The sequence below is a fragment of the Herpailurus yagouaroundi genome, unplaced genomic scaffold, assembly GCF_014898765.1.
Source record: "Herpailurus yagouaroundi ecotype Mexico unplaced genomic scaffold, PumYag 140, whole genome shotgun sequence".
Lineage (NCBI taxonomy): Eukaryota > Metazoa > Chordata > Mammalia > Carnivora > Felidae > Herpailurus > Herpailurus yagouaroundi.
Genome location: NW_024412395.1, coordinates 55,552,195 through 55,568,677, shown reverse-complemented (window position 1 = coordinate 55,568,677; position 16,483 = coordinate 55,552,195). Strand labels below are relative to the sequence as shown.

General features: G+C 41.3%; 1 long non-coding RNA gene across 1 annotated transcript; it reads right to left on the bottom strand.

Moving 5' to 3' along the window:
- Nucleotides 1–247: 247 nt before the first annotated feature.
- Nucleotides 248–16,225, bottom strand: LOC121030263 (uncharacterized). Its single transcript, XR_005790143.1, has 2 exons — nucleotides 16,164–16,225; nucleotides 248–614 (listed from the first exon to the last, which is right to left on the bottom strand). It is a non-coding gene; the product is annotated as an uncharacterized LOC121030263 (long non-coding RNA).
- Nucleotides 16,226–16,483: the final 258 nt, after the last annotated feature.

Genomic DNA, 16,483 nt, shown 5'->3' with positions numbered 1-16,483 from the left:
TGGATAAAATCTCAGAGCCTGAAAGGGCGCCTGGGTGGCTCATCGGTTGAGTGTCCGACTCAACTTCAGCTCAGGTTATGATCCCAGGGTCGTGGGATCAAGCCCTGTGTTGGGCTCTACGCTGAGTTTAGGATTCTCTCTCTCTCTCCCTCTGCCCCTCTCTCCCACTTGTGCTCTCTCTTTAAAATAAAATAAAATTAAATTAAATAAAATTAAAAAGTTAAAAAAATCTCAGTCTGAAAAAGTCTAGATTTTCAAATGAATTTCATCTGGCTCTTGAGCTGTCCAGTACAGAGTCCTTGGAAATGTAAACCCTGTAACATGGAAAAGCAGAGTTGGGGCTGAGAACTGACCCCTCTTTCTTGACACTTCTGAGGGAATACCAGGGCTCCAGGGGCCCCCGAGAATGCATCTGAGCAGCCTGTCTTCCAGGAAAGAGCCTGCTGGGCCGGCATGCAGGGCATTTTCGGGTGGACAGTGCCCTGCCAGAGCCCAGGGACAACAGGTTACGCTCCAGCCCACATAGCCTCCACCCGGTGGGCCTCTGGTGCTCTGCTGTCTCTTCAATAACCGGCTGTCGCCACCTGCTGGCCACTGGAATAAGGCGCTCAGAGCTGGAAAAGAGAGGATTTGTTTGGCTAAGGGGTGGCCAGGCTACTGAGAGCTGCACCAAAATAGAGACACAGACTGTTTTCCCCAAAGAGACCTTGGGAGGATCCATTACTATTTCATTAAGTTACACAAGAAGGTGGACTCTTATAAAAGTGATAACCTCATTCATGCATTATTTAGTCAATTACAAACACTTTTATATATGCACTGGGGATGATTGGTAATCACACCTCATTCTACCCCAGCATGACATTATCCAGTGCGATCTTCTACCCTATTCATTGAATTAGCCTTTACATACATTCATTCATTCATTCACTCATGAACCCTTATTGACTGAATGCCTACTCTAATGGCAGCCTCTGCACCAGAAGCTGAGGAGACAGCCATGAGCAAAAACAGGTACTGTCTCCCCACCCACTGGTCTGCCGTGTAGCAGGAGAAGCAGACATTAATCACATAATCACACAAATAAATGTAACGGTACGGAAGAGGCGTAGTAGAAAAATATAACTGTGACGAAGGGTGGCCTAAATGACTTGATCAATTCTAAAATGGAAATCTGGGCTATTTGATATGCATTAAAATTATTTAAAATGTTCCATTCTTAGACCCAGCACTTCCAATTTCAGGAGCTTATCCTAAGGCAATAATCAGAAAAATAGGACTGATGTTTCCCTGCATGACTGTTTGTAAAAGTGAAAAGGTGAAAATAAAAAAGGAAACCATCCAAAGGGCCAATGATAAGGGGTCGGTTAAACAAATTATGGCACCATCAAAAACCAGAATATCCCAGAGCCGTTAAAAATGCCAACGTATGGCACAAAAACAGACACATAGACCAATGGAATAGAATAGAAACCCCAGAACTAGACCCACAAACGTATGGCCAACTCATCTTTGACAAAGCAGGAAAGACCATCCAATGGAAAAAAGACAGTCTCTTTAACAAATGGTGCTGGGAGAACTGGACAGCAACATGCAGAAGGTTGAAACTAGACCACTTTCTCACACCATTCACAAAAATAAACTCAAAATGGATAAAGGACCTGAATGTGAGACAGGAAACCATCAAAACCTTAGAGGAGAAAGCAGGAAAAGACCTCTCTGACCTCAGCCGTAGCAATCTCTTACTCGACACATCCCCAAAGGCAAGGGAATTAAAAGCAAAAGTGAATTACTGGGACCTTATGAAGATAAAAAGCTTCTGCACAGCAAAGGAAACAACCAACAAAACTAAAAGGCAACCAACGGAATGGGAAAAGATATTTGCAAATGACATATCGGACAAAGGGCTAGTATCCAAAATCTACAAAGAGCTCACCAAACTCCACACCCGAAAAGCAAATAACCCAGTGAAGAAATGGGCAGAAAACATGAATAGACACTTCTCTAAAGAAGACATCCGGATGGCCAACAGGCACATGAAAAGATGTTCAGCGTCGCTCCTTATCAGGGAAATACAAATCAAAACCACACTCAGGTACCACCTCACGCCAGTCAGAGTGGCCAAAATGAACAAATCAGGAGACTATAGATGCTGGAGAGGATGTGGAGAAACGGGAACCCTCTTGCACTGTTGGTGGGAATGCAAATTGGTGCAGCCGCTCTGGAAAGCAGTGTGGAGGTTCCTCAGAAAATTAAAAATAGACCTACCCTATGACCCAGCAATAGCACTGCTGGGAATTTATCCAAGGGACACAGGAGTGCTGATGCATAGGGGCACTTGTACCCCAATGTTCATAGCAGCACTCTCAACAATAGCCAAATTATGGAAAGAGCCTAAATGTCCATCAACTGATGAATGGATAAAGAAATTGTGGTTTATATACACTATGGAATACTACGTGGCAATGAGAAAAAATGAAATATGGCCTTTTGTAGCAACGTGGATGGAAGTGGAGAGTGTGATGCTAAGTGAAATAAGCCATACAGAGAAAGACAGATACCATATGGTTTCACTCTTATGTGGATCCTGAGAAACTTAACAGGAACCCATGGGGGAGGGGAAGGAAAAAAAAAAAAAAAAAAGAGGTTAGAGTGGGAGAGAGCCAAAGCATAAGAGACTGTTGAGAACTGAGAACAAACTGAGGGTTGATGGGGGGTGGGAGGGAGGAGAGGGTGGGTGATGGGTATTGAGGAGGGCACCTTTTGGGATGAGCACTGGGTGTTGTATGGAAACCAATTTGACTATAAATTTCATATATAAATAAAAATAAAATAAAAAAAAAAGCCAACGTAGGGACACCTGGGTGGCTCAGTCTGTTAAGCGACCTCCTCTTGATTTCGGCTCAGGTCAGGATCTCAGTCATCAGGCTCCGTGCTGGGCATGAAGCCTGCTTAAGATTCTCTCTCCCTATGTTCCCCAAACCCACTCACATGCATGTACTCTCTCTATATATATAAAAAAAAAATGAAAATGTACAGCTACACTGTTTGACTAGGAACATATTTACTATATATGTTGGAAGTTATAGAAAAGTATGTATAGTAAATCCCATTTTTGAAAACATTTTGTGGGTATTTTTTTTCCAGCTCCCTACTACATAATCAATTTATTTATTTGATTGTTACCGTTGGATCATTATGATCATCATGCAAATATGCTGTTACTTTTCCCAACCAAAAAAAGAAAAAAAAAAAGGCACACAATTTCTGTTGGCCCTATCTCCCCACCACCTCATTTCTCTGTCACCCTTTGCAATAAAGCCACTCCGATTCCTCCCCTTGTAAACCTACTCTAGCCAGGTTTGGTACGCGTCAAGGTCACCAGCGGCCTCCATATTGCTAAACCCATAGACATTCCCGTCCTCCTGTCACGGACTCCATCAGCAGCATTTAACACAGAGGTCACTCCCTCCTCCTCGTAGAGTTCTGCCTCTGGCTTCCAGAACTCCACCCCTGGGGTCTCCCGTCTCACTGCTTCTGCCTTCTCAGGCTTGTCTGCATTCCTCCTCTTCCCAGATTATTAATGCTAGCTCTCTTCTCTTTCCTGCCCATCCTCACTCCTTTGACGGTATCCAGCCATGGCTGTACACACCATCTGCCTTAGCCTAGACCTCTCCCCTAAACACCTAGCTCCTAAATTCAACTGTCTACTCAGGTTTCTCGAGGACCTGTCAAACTCAGCATGTCCGTAGCAGAACTCACGACCCTCCTCCCCATTTAACCAGCTCCAGCCATAGCCTTCCTTCATCCACTTGTTGGCACCTTAGCACCTAAATCCTTCCTAACCTCAAGCCAGACCCCTGCAAATCGTCTGCAACCATCATCCTCTCTTCCCTTTGCATCCAGATCCACTCCTTCAGGAAATCTGTTAGCCTTGTATCAAAATGTATTTCCCAAATCCAGTGACTTCTCATCATCCTCACTGTAACCACTGTGGTCCTGTCTCCCACCACCTCCCACCTGGGTTACTGCAGTAGCACCTCACTTGTTTCCCCTACAGTCTCCTGCCACCACAGGAGCCAGAGTTGTCCTTTAACAACGTATGTCACATGACATCACTCCTGGTCAAAACCCTGCAGAGGCTCCCCATCTTGCAAAGAGTAGACATCTAAAAGACCTGCTGGGTCCCTTCTTTCCCGGCTGCTTTCGGACATCATCTCTTAGCCATCTCCCTGTCGCTCACTCTGCTCCAGCCTGGCTGGCTTCCTTGCTAAGTCGTGAGCACACCAGGTCCACTCCCCTTCGGGACTTTTATTGCTGTTCACCCCACAGATATCTGCACCCCCTTCAAGTCTTTGCTCAAATGCCTCACCCTTGCTGAAGCCTGCCATGTTTGCAGGCAATCCCCTCTCCAGCCATCCTAGTTCCCCTCACCCTGCTCTACCCTTCTCTTTTTTAATTTATTCTTTTATTTGTTTTAGAGAGAGAGCGAAAGAGAGAGCACTCCAGCAGGGGGAGAGGGGCAGGGGAAAAGAGAGAGAATCTTAAGCAGGCTCCACACTCAGCATGGAGCCCAACTCAGGGCTTGATCCCATGACCCTGGGATCATGATCGAAGCTGAAATCAAGAGTCAGAGGTTCAACCAACTGAGTCACCCAGGCGCCCCTACCTTTCTTTTTTCCATAGCATTTTCACAACAAGATACTACAAATTTTATTTTTTAATTATATACATATATTTTTTATTGTTCATTTTCACTAACTGTAATTCATTTTCCCCGAGGAACAGAAATCTTTGTTTCGTTTACTGATGTATCTCAAATACTTAAAACTGTGCTTTGTACAAGGCAATGCCCAAGAAAAAAAAATTTTTTTTAATTATTTTTATAAAGTAATCCCTCCACCCAATGTGGAACTTGAACTCATGATTCTGAGGTCAAGAGTGCACAATATACCAAGGGAACCAGCCAGGTGCCCCAGAAAAAAAATTTTAATAAATGAATTTCACAAAGTATATGTATGTCAAATCATCACATTGTATATTTTATTTGTCCATTGTACCTCAATAAAGCTGAACAAAAGATTAATATTCTCCTGAAAGTAGTATTTCCTTAACAGTAGTTAATCCACGAAAGCCTAAAAATTAAAGAAGCTCTTGACTTTAAGTAACATGAAGCAAGGATTTGGGATAGTGGAAAATGAATGGATAAATAAATGAAGGCATGCATGCAAAGATAAACCTAAAAATTAACCCACAAACCATGAAAATTTCTAGGTAAAGGAATAACAAGGCAAACATTTTTCTTTTTGTTCATCTGGCTTTCATTTTCCATAATAAATGTGAATTACTTAAATAAACATCTTGAGAAAATAGGCTGACTCCTGAGGATAATAGTAGTGTTAATAATTTTCTTCTTTTAGTCTACAGTTTCAACTGTTCATCTATAGACAAGAGTTGGTAAGATGGTAGAAATGAGGGAAAGGCACCCATTTACACGACTGTGAAGCCATTGGGGAAGCCCCTGCCCAGACAGTGGGAGAAACTCTGTCTTGATTTGAGGTCCCCCCAAAAGCAGACCCTACAAGGGGTTTATTTGAGAGGTGCAGCATGAACAAAGTGAGGCAGAGAGGAGAAGGAAGCCAATGAAGGAAGGGCTGTCAAGCCATTTCTACCACAGGCAGGAACTCAATCCCATGGATGAACTCTGAGTCACAGCATAGAGCGTGCTTCAGTTACCCCATCTGAAGGGTGAGGAAGCTGGGGTATTTCTCCACCTACGGCAGCTGAGGGCTGTTTCTGGGGCCATTAACTCTCTTGCACTTCCAGCTTGTCCCATGCATTCCTATAGCCAGAAAACAAATCGCTCGGGCAGGTGTGGGCAGTAGGCAGAGTTTTCGGAGTAGAGGTGAGAGACGACGGGATATGGGCCAGGGGAGGGGGCCCTGAGAGGGTCTGCTATGGTTCCTTGATTAGACCCTGATTTTGCTCTCTGGGAGGAGCTCCCTCGTCTATTGTTCTCTGTGGCCCCTCGCTATGCCCCTGCGAGGTTCCCACCTGTCCATTCACCTCCACGGCCACATCTGAAGTGGGCAGTGGGGAGAGTGCCCTCCTTGGGAGCCTGTGCAGATATTGTAGCCTGCTTTCTGTCAGTGCATGTTCCAGCACCCAAGGACTATTTTAAGGCTTGCACAACCTAAGTTTTTGTAGTCTGAGTTAAAAAACTCTTTGGTAATACAATTCCTTCCAACTTAGTAAGCTTCTGAAATACAGCAAAACCTTGGATTGTGGGTAACTTGTTCTGCGAAGGTTCCGCAAGACAAGCAAACATTTCTAACAAATTTTAACTTGATAAACAAGCCTTGTCTTGCAATACGAGTAGTAGGTGATGCTGCATGTCACATGATCACACTGAGCCAATGGTTCTTCTCTCTCCCTCCCTCTCTCTCTACGGGATTGTGGGTGATTGTCTCCCATGCTCCCGTGGTGTTTGGCAGAAATCAGTGATTTTTCAGAACACTGGAAGGTGCCCACAACTGGCACTAGTCTATTTTTTTTTTGTCACTTCAAAGCACCTATGGACAGTCCTTTGCTTTTCCATACAAGAGTAAGCTTAGGAATGCTTTGCTTCATTCTAGGTCAGGCTGCCTGAGGATATAGACCCTTTCCTCTGCTGCCTTACTGCCAGTTACATTAAATACAGTATATAGCAAGTACAGTTTATTAATACTGTACTATAGTCAACATCTGTGTGAGCATGTACAATGACCCCCATGCAGACAAAGATTCCATTGAGCCAATGGATGGCAGTGATTCCATTATGGTGAAAGTCGTCCTACACAATAATCCTCCTCTCTCTTGTCTCTCTCACACCAACCATGAAGGTTTTCAAAGGTAAGTGAAAGTTAATTTATTTTTCTTTGTATTTTGTATTTTTTAATTATTTTGTATTATATCACAGTATTGTAACCATTTACATAAGAATATTTTTGGGTTGTGTAACCAATCATCTGAGTTTCCATGATTTCTTAGAGGGAAATCCACTTTGATATACACGTGCTTTGGATTACAACTGTGTTTTTGGAATTAATTATGCTCGCAAACCAATGTTTTGCTACTTGTTTGCAGTCATTTTTTATGTGCTAGTATGCACACATAGGGTTCTTTACTAGATTTAACTCTCAAACCTGATTTACTTCTCTGCATCCCAAACCCCATATCTCTCTCCTTCAACTTAATGGCAATCCTCTTGAAGCCATCTGGAAAAGAAGAGTCTTGAGTGTGAAGAAAACATCCTTTAATGGCAGTGGCGAAACTATCTGTTTAATAAGAAGTCTTCATGAGATTTTGTTGCTCAAAGCCTTTTTTCTATGTTATCACTTATATTTGGGGGTTCAAAGCGGAAGGCTCCAAATTTCTGGACTCGTTCTATTTCCTTTCACTTGTCCTCTTGAAACAGCCAATTCTTTCCCAAGCTTGACTCTTATACTGACACACTAAGCAAGGCAAATAACTGCTGTGGGCTATCTTTGGGTTTTCTAAGCTCTTTTACAGCCACAGGCTCAGTAGACATTTTGCTCACCAAGTAACTGAGGGTAACAGTTTTATTAAATAATTCGCTATTTTTTTAAATTTTTTTTTCAAAATTTATTTATCTTTGCGACAGAGAGAGACAGAGCATGAACGGGGGAGGGGCAGAGAGAGAGGGAGACACAGAATCGGAAACAGGCTCCAGGCTCTGAGCCATCAGCCCAGAGCCTGACGCGGGGCTCGAACTCCCGGACCGCGAGATCATGACCTGGCTGAAGTCGGACGCTTAACCGACTGCGCCACCCAGGCGCCCCTTATAATTCGCTATTTTATAACATGGGTTTTCATCTTTTCAGCCTCCAATACCAATCTTCTTGCTTTCCTCTGCAGTGCTATATATTTTAGGGTTTATTCTTAACCACAAGACCTCAATGGAGGGGAGTAAATTTTGTATTAATACTAATAATGCTAGCTGCTGTATAAATAAACCCAAGAATTTCAATGGCTTAACTCAATGAAAGTTTTGTTCTTACTCATGAAATAGAGCCGAGTGATGACCAGGTCAATGGGGTACCCTCCTCCATGAAGTCACTCAAGGATGCAGGATGTCAAAAGTAAAGTCACCTCCAACATGTGGTTTCCAAGGGGGTCATGTCCATTCTGGCTAGTCAAAAGACTAAAGAGCGTGAGGTTTGAAGATGGCAGAACAGGAGAAGCCTGAGCTCACCTCATCCCATGGATATAACTAGATGACACCCACATCAGTGTAAATAAATTGGCAAATGACCCGAAGACTGGCAGAACAGACTCCACGGCTAAATGTAGAGAGGAGGCCACATCAAAGAGGATAGGAAGGGCAGAGATGTGTTGAGAGCCAAAGGGACCCTTGGGAGTACCCACAGGAGGTAAAGATGCTGCTGGTGTGGAGAGAGGAAAGAAACAGACTCTCACACCAGGGACCTCAGGCAAGGAACGGGGAAGACGAATCCTCATAACATTTGGCTTTGAAGGCCAAAGGGGACTGGCTTCATGAGTTTTTTACAGTCAGTGGGACTTAACACCTGGAACTTTGGGCCAAGCCAAGAGAGGGCTTGGCTCTGGCAGAGCCAGGAAAGTGATAGGAAACTGAGTCTCCACCCTCAAAGAGGCAACAAAACCAACAGCCCTGAGGAGACACAGTACAGGAGCAGCAGTTTGAAAATGCCTGGGGTACACAGAAAGGAGATTTGTTTGTAATCTCATAGCATGTGCTGGAGGGGCAGGAAACTTAGGGAGACTTCTCCAAGAACAAAAGAGTTGATGGGCACCATTCCCCTCGCCCCCCCCCCCCGCCTAGATACACAGACACCTGTGGGAACCAGTGTAGTGCCAACACTTTCCACCTAGCTTGCTAATGACACGCCCCTGTACCCCACACTTTCCCAAAGACCTGCCCCTCCACCCCAGCGGGGCACTTTTCCCAGGCAGTTGCAGCTCCCCTCACAAGGGGATCAGGCAAACCTTCTGGCACTGCATGCCCTGCCCCGAGTTCTCCTGCGGACCTGCATCCTCCAGCATGGCCACAGCCCATGCAAAGCAGTGCCACAAGCCTGGAAGTGAGCAAGCAGCCACACCAGGGGCTGGCTCCACTGCAAAGGGACTCCTGCCCTTGGCAGAGGGGAAGGTAACTACACACACCAGTCATACTGTGGCCCCAGCAATGGGCTGTGGGCAGACCGTTGCTCTGATTGCAGGCCTGGTCCACCAACAGAAGCTTCTCAGGGGACAACACAGGGAGAGTTCCCTGCAGTTTGGTGCTACTGCATCTCTGGAAAACAGCTGGTCTGGCAACTCAAGCCCAAGGTGGCCCCAGACTGACCCACTAGCAATATAGGGACCAAACCCTACCCACAATAGGCAAAGAGCCATTGCAGATGATTGGACTAAAGGCAAATACAGCTCAACCACAACAGGAGGGTGCACACAGCACATTTGGGAGAAGCCCCTGAAGTGCCAGGTTCTGGTGAAGAGGGGACACTGCACTGCAGGGCACTGCAAGACCTCTTCTTCATAAGGCCATACTTTCAAGAGCAGGAGACACAGGTGACTTTCCTAACACACAGAAATAGATACAGAGAGTTAGACAAAATGAGGAAACAAAAGAATATGTCCCAAATGAAAGAACAGGCCGAAACACAGCAAAAGAGCTAAATGGAATGGAGGTAAGTACTATTCTTGACAGATAATTTTTTAAAAAATATTTTATTTTTGAATAATCTCTACCCCCAACATGGGGCTCGAACAAGAGTATCAAGACTATCAAGAATAACATGCTCTTCTGACTGAGCCAGCTAGGTGACCCAGACAGATACTTTAAATTAATGGTCATAAAGACACTCACTGGATTTGGAAAAAGAGTGGAGGACTCAGACCCTCAACAAAGAGAAATAAAACATAAAGAAGAACTTATCATAGATGAATGACTCAATACCTGAAATTAAAAATACACTAGAGGGAAAAGCAGACTAGAGGAAGCAGGAGAATGCCCCAACAACCTGGAGGACAGAGTAATGGAAAACAATCAAGCTGAACAGGAGAGAGAAAAATGAATAATAAAAATAAAAATAGATTTAGGGAACTCAGTTACACCATCAAGTGTAATAACATTCACTTACAGGGATCCCAGAAAGAGAAAAGAGAGAAAGGGGGGCAGAAAATTCATTTGAAGAAATAATAGCTGAAATCCTCCGAAATCTGGGGAAGGAAACAGAAATCCAAAGCTGGGAAGCACAGAGAGCCCCCAACAAAATCACTCCAAGGAGATCCACACCAAAACAAATAGTAATTAAAATGGCAAAAAGTACTAATAAAGAGAGAATTTTAAATGAAGTAAAAGAAAAGAAAACAGATATATAAGGGAAAACCCAATAATGCTATTGGCTGATTTTTCAGCAGAAATTTTGCAGGCCAGAAGGGAGTGGCATGATATACTCAAAATGCTAAAACAGAACAAAAACAAAAACAAAAACACCACCAAAACACAGAAACAAACAAAACCCCTGCAGCCAAGACTACTCTATCCTTGCAAGGCTATCATTCAGAATAGAGGTAGAGGTCAAGAGTTTCCCAGATAAACAAAAGTTAAAGGAATTCATCACATCAACAAGAAAAAGGACAGGGATGGCTGGCTGGTTTAGTTGGTACAGCATGTGACTCTTGATCTCGGGTCATAAGTTCAACCCCATGTTGGGTGTAGAGATTACTTAAAAATGAAATCTTAAAAAAAAAAGAAAAAAGAAAAAAGAAAAAAGAAAAAAAGAAACAAGAGAAATGATTAAAACAATATGATATACCAGCCCTACAAGAAATGTTAAAGAAGACTCTGTGAGTATAAAGGAAAGACCATAAGCAGGATTAAGAAACATAGGAAACACAAAAGTAGTAAAATTAATTATATCTATAAAAATCAGTCAAGAGATTAACAAAATAAAAGGATATAAAGTATGACACCATATACCTAAAACATGGTGGGGGGAAAGAGTAAAAACTTAGTGCTTTTAGAATGGGTTCAAACGTAAGCAACCATCAACTTAATGTAGACTGCTACAGGCATAAGATGTTATATATAAACCAAATGGTAACAAAAAGTAAACCAGTAATAGATATGCAAACAATAAAGATAAAGGAAACCAAGTGTATCACTAGTAAAAGCCTACAAACCATGAGAGAAAAGAGCAAAAGAAGAAAAGAACAGAGATCTATAAAAACAATCATAAAACAAGTAACACAATGGCATTAAGTACATACCTATCAATAATTACTTTGAATGTAAATGGACTAAATGCTCCAATCAAAAAACACAGGAAAGGATAAAAAAAGCAAGACCCATCTATATGCTGCCTAAAAGAGACTTATTTCAGACCTAAAGATACATACAGGTTGCAAGTGAAGGGATAGGCAAGCATTTATCATATAAATAGGAGTGAAAAGGAAGCTGGGGTAGCAATACTTATATGGACAAAATAGACTTTAAAACAAAGACCATAACAAGGGACATAATCATAAAAGGAACAATCCATTAAGAATATATAACAATTATAGGGGCGCCTGGGTGGCGCAGTCGGTTAAGCGTCCGACTTCAGCCAGGTCACGATCTCGCGGTCCGTGAGTTCGAGCCCCGCGTCAGGCTCTGGGCTGATGGCTCAGAGCCTGGAGCCTGTTTCCGATTCTGTGTCTCCCTCTCTCTCTGCCCCTCCCCCGTTCATGCTCTGTCTCTCTCTGTCCCAAAAATAAAATAAAAACGTTGAAAAAAAAAAATTTAAGAATATATAACAATTGTAAATACTTATGCACCCAACATAGGAATGCCCATATACATAAAGTAGTTAAAAACAAACATAAAGGAAGTAATTGACAGTAATACAATAATAGTACAGGAGTTTAATACTCCACTTACATCAATGGATAGATCATCCAGACAGAAAATTGATTAAAAACAACAACAACAACCACACAGTAGCTTTGAACCGGATGGATTTAACTGATATTTTGGAACATTCCATCTTAAAACAGCAGGACACATTCTTTTCAAGGGTACATGGAATAGTCTACAGAATAGATCAGATCTTAGGCCACAATACCAATGTCAACAAATTCAGAAAGACTGAAGTCATACCATGCATCTTTTCTGACCACAACACTATGAAATTAGAAATCAACTCTAAGAAAAAATCTGCAAAGAACACAAATACATGGAGGTTAAATAACATGCTACTAAACAATAAATGGGTCAATCAAGAAACAAAAGAAGAAATCAAAGAATATGTGGAGACAAATAAAAATGAAAACACAACAGTTCAAAATCTTTGGGATGCAGTAAAAGCTGTTCTAAGAGGAAAATTTACAGCAATACAAACCTACCTCAAGAACCAAGAAAAATCTCAAATAAACAACCTAACCTTATACCTAAAAGAGCTAGAGAAAGAAGAACAAACAAAACCCCAAACCAGTAGAAGGAAGAACATAATAAAGATTAGAGCAGAAATAAATGAAATAGAAATGGAGAAGAAGAAAAAGAAGGAGGAGGAAGAGGAGGAGGAGGGAGAGGAGGAGAAAAGTAAGAAAAGACTGATGAAACCAGGAGTAGATTCTTTGAAAAGATCAACAAAATTGATAAACCTGTAGACAGATTCATAAGAAAGATAGAAAGAAAGAAAGAAAGAAAGAAAGAAAGACTAGCTAGCTCAAAAAAAATCAGAAATGAAAGAAAAATAATAACTGACACCACAGACATACAAAGGATTATGAGAAAATATTATGAAAAATTACATGCCAACAAATTGGACAACCTAGAAGACCTAGAAGAAATGGATAAGTTCCTAGAAACATATAACCTGCCAAAACTGAATCAGGAAGAACTAGAAAATTTGAACAGACCAATTACTAGCAATGAAATAGAATCTATATTCAAAACATTCCCAAGAAACAAAAGTCTAGGACCACAAGGCTTCACAGGTGAATTCTAACAAACACTTAAAAAGTTAATTCCTATTTTTCTCAAACTACTCCAAAAAATAGAAGAGAAAGGAAAGTTTCCTAAGTCATTCCAGGAGGCCAGCAGCACTCTGATAAATACACTGCAAAAAAAGAGAACTATAGGCCAGTATCGCTGATGAACATAGATTAAAATACTCACAAAATATTAGCAAATTGAATCTAACCATACATTAAAAAAATCATTCACTACAATCAAGTGGGATTTATTCCCAGCATATAAGTGTGGTTCAATGTTTGCAAATCAACCAATGTGATTCATCACATCAACAAGAGAAAGGATAGGGGGGCCTGGCTGGCTCAGTCGGTAGAAAATGTGACTCTTAATCTCGGGTCATAAGTTAAAGCCCCATGTTGGGTGTAGAAATTACTTAAAAATCAAATCTTGGGGCGCCTGGGTGGCTCAGGCGGTTAAGCATCCGACTTTGGCTCAGGTCATGATCTCGCGGTCTGTGAGTTCAAGCCCCACGTCGGGCTCTGTGCTGACAGCTCAGAGCCTGGAGCCTGCTTCTGATTCTGTGTCTTCCTCTCTCTCTGACCCTCCCCCATTCATGCTCTGTCTCTCTCTGTCTCAAAAATAAATAAACGTTTAAAAAAAAATCAAATCTTAAAAGAAAAATAAACACAAGAGAAAGGATTAAAATGATATATCATTTCGTAGATCCAGAAAAAGCATTTGACAAAGTACAATATCCATTCCTAATAAAATCCCTTAACAGAGTAGGTTTAGAGGGAACATACCTCAACATAATAAAGGCCATTTATAAAAAACCCACAGTTAACATCAAACTCAATGGTGAAAAGCTGAGAGCTTTTCCCCTAAGAACAGGAAAAAGACAAGGATATCTACTCTCACCACTTTTATTCAACATTGTACCAGAGGTCCTAGCCACAGCAATCAGATAAGAAAAAGGAATAAAAGGCATCCAAATTGATAAGGAAGAGGTAAAACTTTCTCTATTTGCAGACGGCCTGATATTATCTAAGGACCGAAAAACTACTAGAACTGATAAAGGAATTCAGTAAGGTCACAGGATACAAAATCAACATACAGAAATCTGTTGATTGCCATACACTGATAATAAAAGAGCAGAAAGAAAAATTAAGAAAACAATCTCATTTACAATTGCACCAAAAATAATAAAATATCTAGGAATAAAATTAACTGAGGAGGTGAAAGATCTGTACTCTGAAAACTATAAAACATTGATGAAAGAAAATTGAGGTTGACACAAACAAATGGAAAGATATCCCATGCTCATGGATTAGAAGAACAAACATGTTAAAGTGTCCATACTTCCCAAAAGTCATCTACCAAGTTGATGCAACCCCAATCAAAATACCAACAGCATTGTTCACAGAATTAGAATAATACTAAAATTTGTATGGAACCACAAAAGACCCCAAATAGCCAAAGCAATCTTGAAAAAGAACAAAACTGTAGGTATCACAATCCCAAGTATCAAGATACACTACAAAGCTACAATAATCAAAACAGTATGGTACTGGCACAAAAGGAGACACATACAACAATAGAACAGAACAGAGAGCAGTAAACCCATGGTTATATGATCAATTAATCTTCAATGAATAAGGCAGGAATATGCAATGGGGAAAAAAATCTCTTCAAAAAATGGTGTTGGAAAAACTGGACAGCTCCATGCAAAAGAATGAAACTGGACCACTTTCTTACACCATACACAAAAATAAACTCAAAATGGATTAAAGACCTAAATAGGAGACTTGAAACCACAAAAATCCTACAAGAGAGCACAAGCAGTAATTTCTCTGACATCAGCCACAGCAACATTCTTCTAGATATATCTCCTGAGGCAAGGGAAACAAAAGCAAAAATAAACTATTGGAACTACATCAAAGTAAAAAGTTTCTGCACAGTAAAGGAAACTATCAGCAAAACTAAAAGACAAGCAAATAAATGGGAGAAAATATTTGCAAATGACATATCCAATAAAGAGCATCTAGAATATATAAAGAATTTATACAACTCAACACCAAGAAAACAGATAATCTAACCAAAAAATGGGCAGAAGACATGAACAGACATTTCTCCAAAGAAGTCATCCAGATGGCCAACACACACATGAAAAGATGCTCAACATCACTCATCATCAGGGAAATGCAAATCAAAACCACAATGAGATATCGCCTCACACCTGTCAGAATGGCTAAAATCAAAAACACTGAAAAGCAAGAGTTGGCGAGGATGTGGAGAAAAAGGCACCCTCTTGCTCTGTCAGTGGGAATGCAAACTGATGCAGCTACTGTGGAAAAGACATGGAGGTTCCTCAAAAAGTTAAAAACAGAACTACCCTACAATCCAGTAACTCCACAAAAACACCAATTCAAAAAGATGTATGCACCCCTGTGTTAATCACAGCATTATTTACAACGGCCAAATTATGTAAGCAGCCCAAGTGTCCATCAATTGATGAATGGGTAAAGAATATGTGGTATATTTAACCAATGGAATATTAGTTAAAAAAAGACTGAGATCTTGCCATTTGCAACAAAATGGATGGATCTAGAGGGCATAATACTAAGTGAAATAAGCTAGCCAAAGAAAGACAAATACCATATGAGTTCACTTATATGTGGACTTAAACAAGCAAAACAAAGCATCTGGCTGGCTCAGTCAGAAAAGCATGTGACTCTTGATCTTGGGGTCATGGGTTTGAGCCCCATGTTGGTGTTGGATTACTTAACTAAATAAATAAACTTAGAGGCTCCTCAGTAGCTCAGTCAGTTGAGCGTCCAACTTGATCTTACCTCAGGTCTTGATCTTGGGGTCATGAGTTCAAGCCCCAAGTTGGGCTCACACTAGACCTGGAGCCTACCTAAAAAAAACAAAACAAAAAACCCCAGAAACACATGGCTCCTTCTAGAGACAAGAATTCGGTAGAAGGATGTCTTTTCTGGCTAGGCAGTCACAATGCTATACTCCGGAAAGGAGAGAACCAATTTTTTAGTGGATAGAGAGCTGACCTCCCACAAATTAAACAGAAAAAATATATATAAATAATGTGAATTTGCAGCTATCTCCTGTACCTTCCAAGCCTTTTCCCTAATTATTTGTTTTGACTCACCAGAATGGGTGGATGTGTCAGGATACTGTCCTTGGACTTGAGACGAGGGACCTTCCTCACCTGATTCTATCTGGGAAAAAGGAAAGGAGCAGGCAGGGTCTCCTTTTAAATAACTGCTTCCTTCCCTGTTTTTGTAAAAATACTTTTCAGACTGAGCAGTCACTAACTGCTGGCTTCTAGGGTTGTTGTTGTTTTTTAACAAGGAAATTGAAAAGCTGAACCACTCTGCTCTTTGCTTGCCTGAGTGAGAGTCCGCTCTGGGGTGGGGGTGGGGGGGGCAATAAAACCAGTTTTATGGAAGAAGCCATCTTTGTTAAAAA